The 16,880-nt window shown below is 44.9% G+C and overlaps 1 pseudogene; it reads right to left on the reverse strand.

Moving 5' to 3' along the window:
• Positions 1 to 16,880, reverse strand: part of LOC109883526 (protein phosphatase 1 regulatory subunit 29-like) — a 233,293-nt pseudogene that overhangs the window by 42,826 nt on the left and 173,587 nt on the right.

Raw genomic sequence — 16,880 nt, forward strand, 5'->3', positions numbered from 1 at the left:
ATCTGTGGACTGCTCTCAGAATGTATCTACATCTGTGGACTGCTCTCAGAATGTATCTACATCTGTGGACTGCTCTCAGAATGTATCTACATCTGTGGACTGTTCTCAGAATGTATCTACATCTGTGGACTGTTCTCAGAATGTATCTACATCTGTGGACTGTTCTCAGAATGTATCTACATCTGTGGACTGTTCTCAGAATGTATCTACATCTTCCAGTGAAGGAAGCTGAAGCAGAGAGGAGCTTTTCAAAGCTGAAGCTCATCAAATCCTACCTGAGGGCCACCATGCCACAGGAACGCCTTAGTGGCCTTGCTGTCATCAGTATTAAACATGCAGTAGCTGGGCAGATTTCCTATGATGATGTCCTTGATGACTTGGCATCAAGGAAGGCAAGAAAGGTCAAGGTTCAACAATTTAGTTGGTGTGTTTCTTGTTTGAAGTTCAATAGAGTCATAATCAGGTTCTCCTCTTTATAAGAGTGTTATTCTATTTGTGTATTTGTGTGATATATGATTTATGTAATGTAGTTGTATGTGTGTGTTGCTGTTAGCAACAGGGTAATAGTGTAATTATGTGTGTGTTGCTGTTAGCAACAGGGTAATAGTGTAATTATGTGTGTGTTGCTGTTAGCAACAGGGTAATAGTGTAATTATGTGTGTGTTGCTGTTAGCAACAGGGTAATAGTGTAATTATGTGTGTGTTGCTGTTAGCAACAGGGTAATAGTGTAATTATGTGTGTGTTGCTGTTAGCAACAGGGTAATAGTGTAATTATGTGTGTGTTGCTGTTAGCAACAGGGTAATAGTGTAATTATGTGTGTGTTGCTGTTAGCAACAGGGTAATAGTGTAATTATGTGTGTGTTGCTGTTAGCAACAGGGTAATAGTGTAATTATGTGTGTGTTGCTGTTAGCAACAGGGTAATAGTGTAATTATGTGTGTGTTGCTGTTAGCAACAGGGTAATAGTGTAATTATGTGTGTGTTGCTGTTAGCAACAGGGTAATAGTGTAATTATGTGTGTGTTGCTGTTAGCAACAGGGTAATAGTGTAATTATGTGTGTGTTGCTGTTAGCAACAGGGTAATAGTGTAATTATGTGTGTGTTGCTGTTAGCAACAGGGTAATAGTGTAATTATGTATGTGTTGCTGTTAGCAACAGGGTTATAGTGTAATTATGTGTGTGTTGCTGTTAGCAACAGGGTAATAGTGTAATTATTCGATTCTCTTTTTATTTGTATTTATATACTACAATTTGTTTATTTGTCTTTTTACCTCTTTTTGATATTTCTCAGTCTTATTAGTCTTATTAGTCTTATTAGTCTTATTAGTCTTATTAGTCTTATTAGTCTTATTAGTCTTATTAGTCTTATTAGTCTTATTAGTCTTATTAGTCTTATTAGTCTTATTTTTGTATATATTTTTTATATTTATATAGTTTTAATTGTTATGATTAATTATGTGTTGTTCCAAATGTCTGAATAAAAATAACAGTGGGTGCAGAATGGTGATTTCTTTATGAATGATGAATTGGAGGGGCCGCTGAAGGGGAGGTTCACCCAGGGAGCCATACAAGCTAGAACTGTCACTGCCCTTCTCCCATGATTGCTCAATCAGAAGAGTCTTGGTGGTTCCAAACTTCTTCCTTTTAAGAATAATGGAGGCCACTGTGTTCCTGGGGAACTTACATTTTTCGGATCTGTGCCTCAACGCAATCCTGTCTCGGAGCGCTACGGACAATTCCTTCGACCTCATGGCTTGGTTTTTCCTCTGACGTGCACTGTCAACTGTGTGACCTTATATAGACAGGTGAGTGCCTTTCCAAATCATGTCCAATCAGTTGAATTTACCACAGGTTGACTCCAATCAAGTTGTAGAAACATCTCAAGGATGATCAATGGAAACATGATGCTCCTGAGCTCAATTTCAATTTCAAGTCTCATAGCAATGGGTCTGAATACTTATGTAAATAAGGTACTTCTGTTTTAATTTATAAACATTTCTAAAAACCTGTATTTCACTTTTTCATTAAAAAGTATGTAGATTGATGATTAAAAAAAAGAGATTAAATCCACTATCTTCTCTCATCGCTACAACTCCCGTACGAGCTGACGAGAGACGAAGGTTGAATATTGGAGGCCCAGGAATGTGTTCCTTGGGGCCAGAACTGGCCAGCAGACCGCTAGTTGCAGACCAATCTTATAGACAGATATAAGAAGATCGGGCAGTCAATCAACATGTCAAAGGTTGAATTAAAGATCAATGTTTTATCATCAGAAGATGACTAGAAAACAGTAATGAGCTTATCAAGAGCCGGATGAGCCAAGATTGATTGTCCTCTATATGCCGATTATGTCATTGTAAGTCAAGTCTTATTGGGTCATATATGCCCTGTGTGCCAATCAGCATCTATGACGTTGTTTGTCATATTTGTATTTGGTACAACGGTTGGCGTCAATTCAAAAAGGAAACTGAAATTCTAAGTTAATAATTGTACAAATAAAAAAAACTGCATCTATTGTCAATGACTTCGCAATAAACTGAAAAGAAGAAACAATTTATTGAAAACATTTTTCAATGTATTCATGTGAAATATAAATGACTTCCTGAAATGACTAACTTCAATTATAATTGACCCCCACCGTGTTTGGTACACATAGGCAGATGCCCAGAGGCCCAAAAACTCCAGTGAGGAAAACAGCCCACAACAGTTCCTCTCTTTACTCTACGAATGTACCTCCAGCCAGTGTCAAACCCTACTGCATCCAAACTGCATTAAAACCTTATAAAGACACGAGCGTGCTATCAGCCTATTCCAATGACTACAGCTACGTCTCAAATGGCACACTATTCCCTTACATAGTGCCATACGGGCCCTGCTCAAACGTAATGCACTAATATAGGGAAGAGGGAGCCATTTGGGATGAACCCTATAAGTCTCTATACACCTGGGGTGTCACTGGGAGGCCAAGCTTTCAGGCTGAGAGAGAGGAAAAGGTTGTTTCTCAGGAATGTGTTATTGTGTAACTGCAGTTCATGGGGTACGGCTAGCTTTTGATTCAAAGTCTCTCTTTCCCGGTTATAATTGATGCTAATGCATGTTGTGTTGTCTGGGTACCTCGTTAGAAGTACATCTGCAGCCCATTAGTCCAAGACTTTGTTGTTCCCTCAACTCTTTCTTTCTTTCTCCCTCTCACTTCTTTTCTCTCTCCACTACCTCTCCATCTTTCTATCCCTTGACACTGTTCACCTGTGTTTCTTGCCCGCTCTCTTTACCTCTCCCTCTCTTTCCCTCTCCCTATCTTTCCCTCTCCCTCTCTTTCCCTCTCCCTCTCTTTCCCTCTCTCTCTTTACCTCCCCCCCTCTCTTTACCTCTCTCTCTCTTTACCTCTCCCTCTCTTTCCCTCTCCCTCTCTTTCCCTCTCCCTCTCTTTAGCTCTCCCTCTCTTTACCTCTCCCTCTATTTCCCTCTCCCTCTCTTTACCTCTCCCTTTCTTTCCCTCTCTCTCTCTTTACCTCTCTCTCTCTCTTTACCACTCCCTCTCTTTCCCTCTCCCTCTATTTCCCTCTCCCTCTCTTTCCCTCTCCCTCTCTTTCCCTCTCCCTCTATTTCCCTCTCCATCTCTTTCCCTCTCCCTCTCTTTCCCTCTCCCTCTTTCCCACTCCCTCTCTTTACCTCTCCCTTTCTTTCCCTCTCCCTCTCTTTACCTCTCTCTCTCTTTACCACTCCCTCTCTTCCCCTCTCCCTCTCTTTCCATCTCCCTCTCTTTCCCTCTCCCTCTATTTCCCTCTCTCTCTCTTTCCCACTCCCTCTCTTTACCTCTCCCTTTCTTTCCCTCTCCCTCTCTTTCCCTCTCCCTCTCTTTCCCTCTCTCTCTCTTTCCCACTCCCTCTCTTTCCCTCTCCCTCTCTTTCCCTCTCCCTTTCTTTCCCTCTCCCTCTCTTTCCCACTCCCTCTCTTTCCCTCTCCCTCTCTTTCCCTCTCCCTCTCTTTACCTCTCCCCCTCTTTCCCTCTCCCTCTCTTTCCCTCTCTCTCTCTTTCCCTCTCTCTCTCTTTCCCTCTCTCTCTTTCCCTCTCCCTCTCCCTCTCTTTCCCTCTCCCTCTCTTTACCTCTCTCTCTCTTTCCCTCTCCCTCTCTTTCCCTCTCCCTCTCCCTCTCTTTACCTCTCTCTCTCTTTCCCTCTCCCTCTCTTTCCCTCTCCCTCTCTTTCCCTCTCTCTCTCTTTCCCTCTCTCTCTTTCCCTCTCCCTCTCTTTCCCTCTCCCTCCCTTTACCTCTCTCTCTCTTTCCCTCTCCCTCTCTTTCCCTCTCTTTCCCTCTCCCTCTCTTTACCTCTCTCTCTCTTTCCCTCTCGCTCTCTTTCCCTCTCCCTCTATTTCCCTCTCTCTCTTTCCCACTCCCTCTCTTTACCTCTCCCTCTCTTTACCTCTCCCTCTCTTTCCCTCTCCCTCTCTTTCCCTCTCCCTCTCTTTACCTCTCTCTCTCTTTCCCTCTCCCTCTCTTTCCCTCTCCCTCTCTTTACCTCTCCCTCTCTTTCCCCCTCTCTCTCTTTCCCTCTCTCTCTTTCCCTCTCCCTCTCTTTCCCTCTCCCTCTCTTTACCTCTCTCTCTCTTTCCCTCTCTCTCTTTCCCTCTCCCTCTCCCTGTCTTTCCCTCTCCCTCTCTCTCTCTTTCCCTCTCCCTCTCTTTCCCTCTCCCTCTCTTTCCCTCTCCCTCTCTTTACCTCTCCCTCTCTTTCCCTCTCCCTTTCTTTCCCTCTCTCTCTCTTTCCCTCTCCCTCTATTTACCTCTCCCTCTCTTTCCCTCTCTCCCTCTCCCTCTCTTTACCTCTCCCTCTCTTTCCTCTCCCTCTCTTTCCCTCTCCCTCTCTTTACCCTCTCCCTCTCTTTACCTCTCCCTCTCTTTCCCTCTCCCTTTCTTTCCCTCTCTCTCTCTTTCCCTCTCCCTCTCTTACCTCTCCCTCTATTTACCTCTCCCTCTCTTTCCCTCTCTCTCTCTTTCCCTCCCCCCCCCTCTTTCCCTCTCCCTCTCTTTTCCCTCTCTCTCTCTCTTTCCCTCTCCCTCTCTTTCCCTCTCCCTCTCTTTACCTCTCCCTCTCTTTCCCTCTCCCTCTCTTTACCTCTCCCTCTCTTTCCCTCTCCCTTTCTTCCCTCTCCCTCTCTTTCCCTCTCCCTCTCTTTACCTCTCCCTCTCTTTCCCTCTCCCTCTCTTTCCCTCTCCCTCTCTTTCCCTCTCCCTCTTTACCTCTCCCTCTCTTTACCTCTCCCTCTCTTTCCCTCTCCCTTTCTTTCCCTCTCTCTCTCTTTCCCTCTCCCTCTATTTACCTCTCCCTCTCTTTCCCTCTCCCTCTCTTTCCCTCTCCCTCTCTTTCCCTCTCCCTCTCTTTCCCTCTCTCTCTCACCTTCTCTATATTTCACCAACTCTCTCTCTCCCCCCTCATTCTGTTACAGCCCTGTGTTTAATAGCCTCGTCCTGTCTGTCTCAAGGTGCATTGGATCTCTATAGAGTTTTGCTGCACCGGGAAACGGTACATGTGTTTCTCTCCCTCCCTCCATATCCCTCTCTCGTCATCTCCCCCTCTTTCTCTCTCCTTCTCTCTCTCTATATCCCAATGTTTTTAAGTGCTGTACCTCCACCTACATCCACAGTGCTGTACCTCCCCCTACATCCACAGTACTGTACCTCCACCTACATCCACAGTGCTGTACCTCCCCCTACATCCACAGTGCTGTACCTACACTTACATCCACAGTGCTGTACCTACACCTACATCCACAGTGCTGTACCTTCCCCTACATCCAGTGCTGTACCTCCACCTACATCCACAGTGCTGTACCTCCCCCTACATCCACAGTGCTGTACCTCCCCCTACATCCACAGTGCTGTACCTCCACCTACATCCACAGTGCTGTACCTCCCCCTATATCCACAGTGCTGTACCTCCCCCTATATACACAGTGCTGTACATCCACAGTGCTGTACCTCCCCCTACATCCACAGTGCTGTACCTCCACCTACATCCACAGTGCTGTACCTCCCCCTATATCCACAGTGCTGTACATCCACAGAGCTGTACCTCCACCTACATACACAGCGCTGTACCTCCACCTACATCCACAGTATACCTCAGAATGCTCTAATAAACTCACAGACAAGACATGTGACACGTCCCAAATGGCCCCCTATATAAGCAACTAGTTTAGACCAGAGCCTTATATAAGCCACTAGTTATGACCAGAGCCCAATATAAGCCACTAGTTATGACCAGAGCCCAATATAAGCCACTAGTTATGACCAGAGCCCAATATAAGCCACTAGTTTTGACCAGAGCCCAATATAAGCCACTAGTTATGACCAGAGCCCTATATAAGCCACTAGTATGACCAGAGCCCTATATAAGCCACTAGTTATGACCAGAGCCCAATATAAACCACTAGTTTTGACCAGAGCCCAATATAAGCCACTAGTTATGACCAGAGCCCTATATAAGCCAATAGTTATGACCAGAGCCCAATATAAGCCACTAGTTATGACCAGAGCCCAATATAAACCACTAGTTTTGACCCGAGACCTATATAAGCCACTAGTTATGACCAGAGCCCAATATAAACCACTAGTTTTGACCAGAGACCTATACTGCATAAACCACTAGTTTTGACCAGAGCCCTATATTTGCTCCTTCGCGATAATCTACTAATCAATTAACAGGTTAGGACTGTGTAGTGTGTTTATAGTACAACCTGGTATACTATACAATGTTCTACCTTTTTCATACCAATATCTGAAGTAAATCATGAATGATGGTATATTGTTTAGAGCCATGAGTAACCATAGCTGCACATTTCAAAAGTATTGGGACACTCTTTCACACTTTAAGAAATGTGTGTGTGTGTGTGTGTGTGTGTGTGTGTGTGTGTGTGTGTGTGTGTGTGTGTGTGTGTGTGTTTGTGTGTGTGTGTGTGTGTGTGTGTGTGTGTGTGTGTGTGTGGCTTGACATTCCTCTGGGACTGGATTAAAACATCCACACATACACTGGCTTCTCTCCCTCTCTTCCACTCTTCACCTCCAACCCATTTCTCCCACCACCTCCTCCCCCTCTCCACATTTGGACAGAGGATTTCTAGTCCCCACTCCTGTCGCTCCAGCAGAGAAGTGCAGGCGGTCAGTGGACAGAGATTTTGGAGCTTTTGATAACCCCTTTCTTCCTTACTTTGGGGTTCTTGACATTTTAATCTCCCCTCTCAGTCAGTCAGTCACAAAAACACAAAGACACACACACACACACACACACACACACACACACACACACACACACACACACACACACACACACACACACACACACACACACACACACACACACACACACACACACACACACACACCTCTGTTACTCTCTTGTCTCTTTCTTCCCGCCTCTCTTTCAGTCTCTCTCTCTCCCTCCCTCTCTCTCTCGTTCAGTCTCTCTCCCTCTATCTATCTATCTATTTCTCCCTCCCTCTCTCTTTCTCTCTCTTTCCCTTACCTCTCTCCCTCTCTCTATTTTTCTCTCACTTTCACAGCCTCTCTCCCACTCTATATATCTTTCTCTCTCCATTTTTCTCTCTGTTACAGTCTCCCTCCTATCTACCTTGCTCCCCCTCTCTCCCTCCCTCCCTCCCTCTCCCTCCCTCTCTCTCTCTCTCTTTGACAGTCTCTCTCCCTCCCTCTCTCTCTCTCTTTCATAAAGCAGGTGTTGACATTTTATAATGTCACTCATTTTCTATCTTCACCTTCTTTTTCTACCTTGCAACGTTCTGTTCATATTTCCATCTCTCTTCTTCAGTCCTTTTCATTCTACTATCGTCTCTCGTTCACTCTGTTTTCTCTTAGTAATCAGGGCCTGTTATCATAAAGCGACTCACAGTAGATCATACCTCGGCACTCCTAGTCTGAGACGCTTTGTGAATACTAGACCCTGTTACTTATTTTCCTCCGCCTGGAGACTCATCTTTCTCTCTCTTTTACACTGCATGTACTCATTGGATGGTAATGAATTCTACCACAGGTCTGTCTGTGCCCTTGGCCTTGGGGTCGTTCTGGTCTTCATCCCTAGTATCCTGAATACTCTCCGGCAGTCTCTTAGTAAGAGACATGTTCCAGGAAGTCTTTATTGCATTCGCACTATAAAGAGCACTATTAGAGAGCATCATAAAGAGCACCATAAAGAGCACTATAAAGAGCACTATAAAGAGCACCATAAAGAGCACCATAAAGAGCACCATTAAGAGCACTATAAAGAGCACTATAAAGAGCACTATTAGAGAGCAATATAAAGAGCATTATAAAGAGCACCATAAAGAGCACTATAAAGAGCACTATAAAGAGCACTATAAAGAGCACCATAAAGAGCACCATAAAGAGCACTATAAAGAGCACTATAAAGAGCACTATTAGAGAGCAATATAAAGAGCATTATAAAGAGCACCATAAAGAGCACTATAAAGAGCACTATAAAGAGCACTATAAAGAGCACGATTAGAGAGCACTATAAAGAGCACAATAAAAAGCATCACATGTCACATTGTCTCAGGAACCACATTCAGAACAAATAAAAATACTAATTAACATGATATATCAACATCACACCTGTAATAACCGCTAGGCTACTTACCATCTAACTAACATGATATATCAACATCACACCTGTAATAACCTCTAGGCTACTTACCATCTAACTAACATGATATATCAACATCACACCTGCTCTAACCGCTAGGCTACTTACCACCTAACTAACATGATATATCAACATCACACCTGTAATAACCGCTAGGCTACTTACCATCTAACTAACATGATATATCAACATCACACCTGTAATAACCTCTAGGCTACTTACCATCTAACTAACATGATATATCAACATCACACCTGCTCTAACCGCTAGGCTACTTACCACCTAACTAACATGATATATCAACATCACACCTGCTCTAACCGCTAGGCTACTTACCACCTAACTAACATGATATATCAACATCACACCTGTAATAACCTCTAGGCTACTTACCACCTAACTAACATGATATATCAACATCACACCTGTAATAACCTCTAGGCTACTTACCACCTAACTATCATGATATATCAACATCACACCTGTAATAACCTCTAGGCTACTTACCACCTAACTAACATTATATATCAACATCACACCTGTAATAACCGCTAGGCTACTTACCACCTAACTAACATGACATATCAACATCACACCTGTAATAACCGCTAGGCTACTTACCACCTAACTAACATGATATATCAACATCACACCTGCTCTAACCGCTAGGCTACTTACCACCTAACTAACATGATATATCAACATCACACCTGCTCTAACCGCTAGGCTACTTACCATCTAACTAACATGATATATCAACATCACACCTGTAATAACCTCTAGGCTACTTACCATCTAACTAACATGATATATCAACATCACACCTGTAATAACCGCTAGGCTACTTACCACCTAACTAACATGAAATATCAACATCACACCTGTAATAACCGCTAGGCTACTTACCACCTAACTAACATGACATATCAACATCACACCTGTAATAACCGCTAGGCTACTTACCACCTAACTAACATGATATATCAACATCACACCTGCTCTAACCGCTAGGCTACTTACCACCTAACTAACATGATATATCAACATCACACCTGTAATAACCTCTAGGCTACTTACCATCTAACTAACATGATATATCAACATCACACCTGCTCTAACCGCTAGGCTACTTACCACCTAACTAACATGATATATCAACATCACACCTGCTCTAAACCGCTAGGCTACTTACCACCTAACTAACATGATATATCAACATCACACCTGTAATAACCTCTAGGCTACTTACCACCTAACTAACATGATATATCAACATCACACCTGTAATAACCTCTAGGCTACTTACCACCTAACTATCATGATATATCAACATCACACCTGTAATAACCTCTAGGCTACTTACCACCTAACTAACATTATATATCAACATCACACCTGTAATAACCGCTAGGCTACTTACCACCTAACTAACATGACATATCAACATCACACCTGTAATAACCGCTAGGCTACTTACCACCTAACTAACATGATATATCAACATCACACCTGCTCTAACCGCTAGGCTACATACCACCTAACTAACATGATATATCAACATCACACCTGCTCTAACCGCTAGGCTACTTACCATCTAACTAACATGATATATCAACATCACACCTGTAATAACCGCTAGGCTACTTACCACCTAACTAACATGATATATCAACATCACACCTGTAATAACCGCTAGGCTACTTACCACCTAACTAACATGAAATATCAACATCACACCTGTAATAACCGCTAGGCTACTTACCACCTAACTAACATGACATATCAACATCACACCTGTAATAACCGCTAGGCTACTTACCACCTAACTAACATGATATATCAACATCACACCTGCTCTAACCGCTAGGCTACTTACCACCTAACTAACATGATATATCAACATCACACCTGTAATAACCTCTAGGCTACTTACCATCTAACTAACATGATATATCAACATCACACCTGCTCTAAACCGCTAGGCTACTTACCACCTAACTAACATGATATATCAACATCACACCTGCTCTAACCGCTAGGCTACTTACCACCTAACTAACATGATATATCAACATCACACCTGTAATAACCTCTAGGCTACTTACCACCTAACTAACATGATATATCAACATCACACCTGTAATAACCTCTAGGCTACTTACCACCTAACTATCATGATATATCAACATCACACCTGTAATAACCTCTAGGCTACTTACCACCTAACTATCATGATATATCAACATCACACCTGTAATAACCTCTAGGCTACTTACCACCTAACTAACATTATATATCAACATCACACCTGTAATAACCGCTAGGCTACTTACCACCTAACTATCATGATATATCAACATCACACCTGTAATAACCTCTAGGCTACTTACCACCTAACTATCATGATATATCAACATCACACCTGTAATAACCTCTAGGCTACTTACCACCTAACTAACATTATATATCAACATCACACCTGTAATAACCGCTAGGCTACTTACCACCTAACTAACATGACATATCAACATCACACCTGTAATAACCGCTAGGCTACTTACCACCTAACTAACATGATATATCAACATCACACCTGCTCTAACCGCTAGGCTACATACCACCTAACTAACATGATATATCAACATCACACCTGCTCTAACCGCTAGGCTACTTACCATCTAACTAACATGATATATCAACATCACACCTGTAATAACCGCTAGGCTACTTACCACCTAACTAACATGATATATCAACATCACACCTGTAATAACCGCTAGGCTACTTACCACCTAACTAACATGACATATCAACATCACACCTGTAATAACCGCTAGGCTACTTACCACCTAACTAACATGATATATCAACATCACACCTGCTCTAACCGCTAGGCTACTTACCACCTAACTAACATGATATATCAACATCACACCTGTAATAACCTCTAGGCTACTTACCATCTAACTAACATGACATATCAACATCACACCTGTAATAACCTCTAGGCTACTTACCATCTAACTAACATGACATATCAACATCACACCTGTAATAACCTCTAGGCTACTTACCATCTAACTAACATGATATATCAACATCCCACCTGTAATAACCTCTAGGCTACTTACCACCTAACTATCATGATATATCAACATCACACCTGTAATAACCTCTAGGCTACTTACCATCTAACTAACATGATATATCAACATCCCACCTGTAATAACCTCTAGGCTACTTACCACCTAACTAACATGACATATCAACATCACACCTGTAATAACCTCTAGGCTACTTACCATCTAACTAACATGACATATCAACATCCCACCTGTAATATATATAATCTGGAACCTAAATGTTTCTGCCCGGAGCTGTAAAGAGGCGTTATATCCAAAAATGGTAATTACTTCAAAAGTGTAGTCTGGTACTCACAATCTTTGCTGGTCTTTTTTCCTCGTTGTCCAATTCCTCTATGGCCCTGTGCTGACTGTGCGGACTCTCACTGTGGGGGAGATACAAGGTCAGAGGTCAGGGTAATGCAATGATACAATACAGTACAACGTTATTGTCCATTTGTTACAGCAAACAGCAGAAATGTGTATCCTGCTCAGTTCTCCACCAGATAACACACATTGCAGCCCTCTTTCCTAGATTCCTAGGTATACTTCTATAGTGACTGTTCTACATAGAACCATATAAAGACTATTATACCTCTATAGTGATGTTCTACATAGAACCATAAAGACTATTATACCTCTATAGTGACTGTTCTACATAGAACCATATAAAGACTATTATACCTCTACAGTGATGTTCTACATAGAACCATATAAAGACTATTATACCTCTACAGTGATGTTCTACATAGAACCATATAAAGACTATTATACCTCTATAGTGATGTTCTACATAGAACCACATCTAGTACAGTCGTACAGGAGGAACAGGTGTGTTTCTAGTACAGTCGTGCAGGAGGAACAGGTGTGTTTCTAGTACAGTCGTACAGGAGGAACAGGTGTGTTTCTAGTACAGTCGTACAGGAGGAACAGGTGTGTTTCTAGTACAGTCGTACAGGAGGAACAGGTGTGTTTCTAGTACAGTCGTACAGGAGGAACAGGTGTGTTTCTAGTACAGTCGTACAGGAGGAATAGGTGTGTTTCTAGTACAGTCGTACAGGAGGACATGTGTGTTTCTAGTACAGTCGTACAGGAGGAACAGGTGTGTTTCTAGTACAGTCGTACAGGAGGAATAGGTGTGTTTCTAGTACAGTCGTACAGGAGGAACAGGTGTGTTTCTAGTACAGTCGTGCAGGAGGAACAGGTGTGTTTCTAGTACAGTCGTACAGGAGGACATGTGTGTTTCTAGTACAGTCGTACAGGAGGACATGTGTGTTTCTAGTACAGTCGTACAGGAGGACATGTGTGTTTCTAGTACAGTCGTACAGGAGGACATGTGTGTTTCTAGTACAGTCGTAGAGGAGGAACAGGTGTGTTTCTAGTACAGTCGTACAGGAGGACATGTGTGTTTCTAGTACAGTCGTACAGGAGGACATGTGTGTTTCTAGTACAGTCGTACAGGAGGACATGTGTGTTTCTAGTACAGTCGTACAGGAGGACATGTGTGTTTCTAGTACAGTCGTACAGGAGGAACAGGTGTGTTTCTAGTACAGTCGTACAGGAGGACATGTGTGTTTCTAGTACAGTCGTACAGGAGGAACAGGAGGAACAGGTGTGTTTCTAGTACAGTCGTACAGGAGGACATGTGTGTTTCTAGTAAAGTCGTGCAGTAGGAATAGGTGTGTTTCTAGTACAGTCGTACAGGAGGAACAGGTGTGTTTCTAGTACAGTCGTACAGGAGGAACAGGTGTGTTTCTAGTACAGTCGTACAGGAGGAACAGGTGTGTTTCTAGTACAGTCGTACAGGAGGAACAGGTGCGTTTCTAGTACAGTCGTACAGGAGGAACAGGTGTGTTTCTAGTACAGTCGTACAGGAGGAATAGGTGTGTTTCTAGTACAGTCGTACAGGAGGACATGTGTGTTTCTAGTACAGTCGTACAGGAGGAATAGGTGTGTTTCTAGTACAGTCGTACAGGAGGACATGTGTGTTTCTAGTACAGTCGTACAGGAGGACAGGTGTGTTTCTGTCTTACTTCCCCACTGAGACCTATTTCACAGTCCAACTCTCAGCCTAAAGAGGTCCTGTTCCACCCCCCAACCCAGGACTCAGCGATTTTATGTGTCAACCTTTAATCGTGGGAGGAGCCTTTGGATCTTGACAAGACTATCATCACCATGCACAAGTGTCCCTCTGTTTTTAACAGGGGGCTAGTTGAATCTGTAGACTGACAGAGGAGAGCAAACACACGCACACAGAGACACACGCACATACAGAGACACACACACTTACAGAGACACACACACATACAGAGACACACACACATACAGAGACACACACACATACAGAGACACACACACACATACAGAGACACACACACATACAGAGACACACACACATACAGAGACACACACACACAGAGACACACACACACACAGAGACACACGCACATACAGAGACACACACACACACAGAGACACACGCACATACACAGAGACACACACACACAGAGACACACACACACACACACACAGAGACACACGCACATACAGAGACACACACACACACAGACACACACACACACACACACACAGAGACACACGCACATACAGAGACACACACACACACAGAGACACACGCACATACACAGAGACACACACACACACACACACAGAGACACACGCACATACAGAGACACACACACATACAGAGACACACACACACACACACACACACATACATACAGAGACACACACACAGAGACACACACACACAGAGACACACACACACATACAGAGATACACACACACATACAGAGACACACACACACACACAGAGACACACACACACATACAGAGACACACACACATACAGAGACACACACACACATACAGAGACACACGCACATACAGAGACACACACACACATACAGAGACACACACACACATAGAGACACACACGCACATACAGAGACACACACATACAGAGACACACACACACACAGAGACACACGCACATACAGAGACACACGCACATACAGAGACACACGCACATACAGAGACACACACACATACAGAGACACACACACACACAGAGACAAACACACACACACAGAGACACACGCACATACAGAGACACACACACACACACAGAGACACACGCACATACAGAGACACACACACACACAGAGACAACACACACACACACAGAGAGACACGCACATACAGAGACACACGCACATACAGAGACACACGCACATACAGAGACACACGCACATACAGAGACACAGGCACATACAGAGACACACGCACATACAGACACACACACATACAGAGACACACACACATACAGAGACACACACACACACACAGACACACGCACATACAGAGACACACGCACATACAGAGACACAAACACACACACAGAGACACACACACACAGAGACACACACACACACACAGAGACAAACACACACACACAGAGACACACGCACATACAGAGACACACACACACACACACACAGAGACACACGCACATACAGAGACACACACACACACAGAGACACCACACACACACAGAGACACACGCACATACAGAGACACACGCACATACAGAGACACAACGCACATACAGAGACACACGCACATACAGAGACACACGCACATACAGAGACACACGCACATACAGAGTCACACGCACATACAGAGACACACGCACATACAGAGAGAGAGAGACACGGAATGGCAATCTAGGGCACAGGCTGTCTCCAGGCTCTAAAGAGAGCATTAGGGAGAGAGACAACAAACAGACAGAACGGAGGAGAGAAGAAGGCAAATGAACAGCAAATACTGAAAGAAAAACACCTCATCAAGACAATGCCAGGGGGTCAGAGGGGAAGAGAGGGAGAAGGAGAGGAGGGATGGGTGAAGGGGGTCAGAGGGGAAAGAGGGGAGAGGAGAGGAGGGATGGGTGAAGGGGGTCAGAGAGGAGAGAGGGAGAGGAGAGGAGGGATGGGTGAAGGGGGTCAGAGGGGAAGAGAGGGGAGGAGAGGAGGGATGGGTGAAGGGGGTCAGAGGGGAAGAGAGGGAGAGGAGAGGAGGGATGGGTGAAGGGGGTCAGAGGGGAAGAGAGGGGAGGAGAGGAGGGATGGGTGAAGGGGGTCAGAGGGAAGAGAGGGAGAGGAGAGGAGGGATGGGTGAAGGGGGTCAAGAGGGGAAGAGAGGGGCGAGGAGAGGAGGGATGGGTGAAGGGGGTCAGAGGGGAAGAGAGGGAGAGGAGAGGAGGGATGGGTGAAGGGGGTCAGAGGGGAGAGAGGGAGAGGAGAGGAGGGATGGGTGAAGGGGGTCAAGGGGAAAGAGGGCGAGGAGAGGAGGGATGGGGTGAAGGGGGGTCAGAGGGGAAGAGAGGGAGAGGAGAGGAGGGATGGTGAAGGGGGTCAGAGGGGAAGAGAGGGCGAGGAGAGGAGGGATGGGTGAAGGGGGGTCAGAGGGGAAGAGAGGGAGAGGAGAGGAGGGATGGGTGAAGGGGGTCAGAGGGGGAATAGAGGGGAGGAGAGGGAGGGATGGGTGAAGGGGGTCAGAGGGGAAGAGAGGGAGAGGAGAGGAGGGATGGGTGAAGGGGGTCAGAGGGGAAGAGAGGGCGAGGAGAGGAGGGATGGGTGATAGGGGGTCAGAGGGGAAGAGAGGGAGAGGAGAGGAGGGATGGGTGAAGGGGGTCAGAGGGGAAGAGAGGGAGAGGAGAGGAGGGATGGGTGAAGGGGGTCAGAGGGGAAGAGAGGGCGAGGAGAAGGAGGGATGGGTGAAGGGGGTGCCAGAGGGGAAGAGAGGGAGAGGAGAGGAGGGATGGGTGAAGGTGGGGGTCAGAGGGGACAGAGAGGGCGAGGAGAGGGAGGGATGGGTGAAGGGGGTTCAGAGGATTGGAGAGAGAGGGAGAGGAGAGGAGGGGATGGGTGAAGGGGGTCAGAGAGGGGAAGAGAGGGAGAGAGGAGAGGAGGGATGGGTGAAGGGGGTCAGAGGGGAAGAGATGGAGAGGAGAGGAGGGACGGGTGAAGGGGGTGGGGTAGAGGGGAAGAGAGGGGAGGAGAGGAGGGATGGGTGAAGGGGG

The sequence above is a fragment of the Oncorhynchus kisutch genome, unplaced genomic scaffold (genome assembly GCF_002021735.2).
Source record: "Oncorhynchus kisutch isolate 150728-3 unplaced genomic scaffold, Okis_V2 scaffold3873, whole genome shotgun sequence".
Taxonomy (NCBI): Eukaryota; Metazoa; Chordata; class Actinopteri; order Salmoniformes; family Salmonidae; genus Oncorhynchus; species Oncorhynchus kisutch.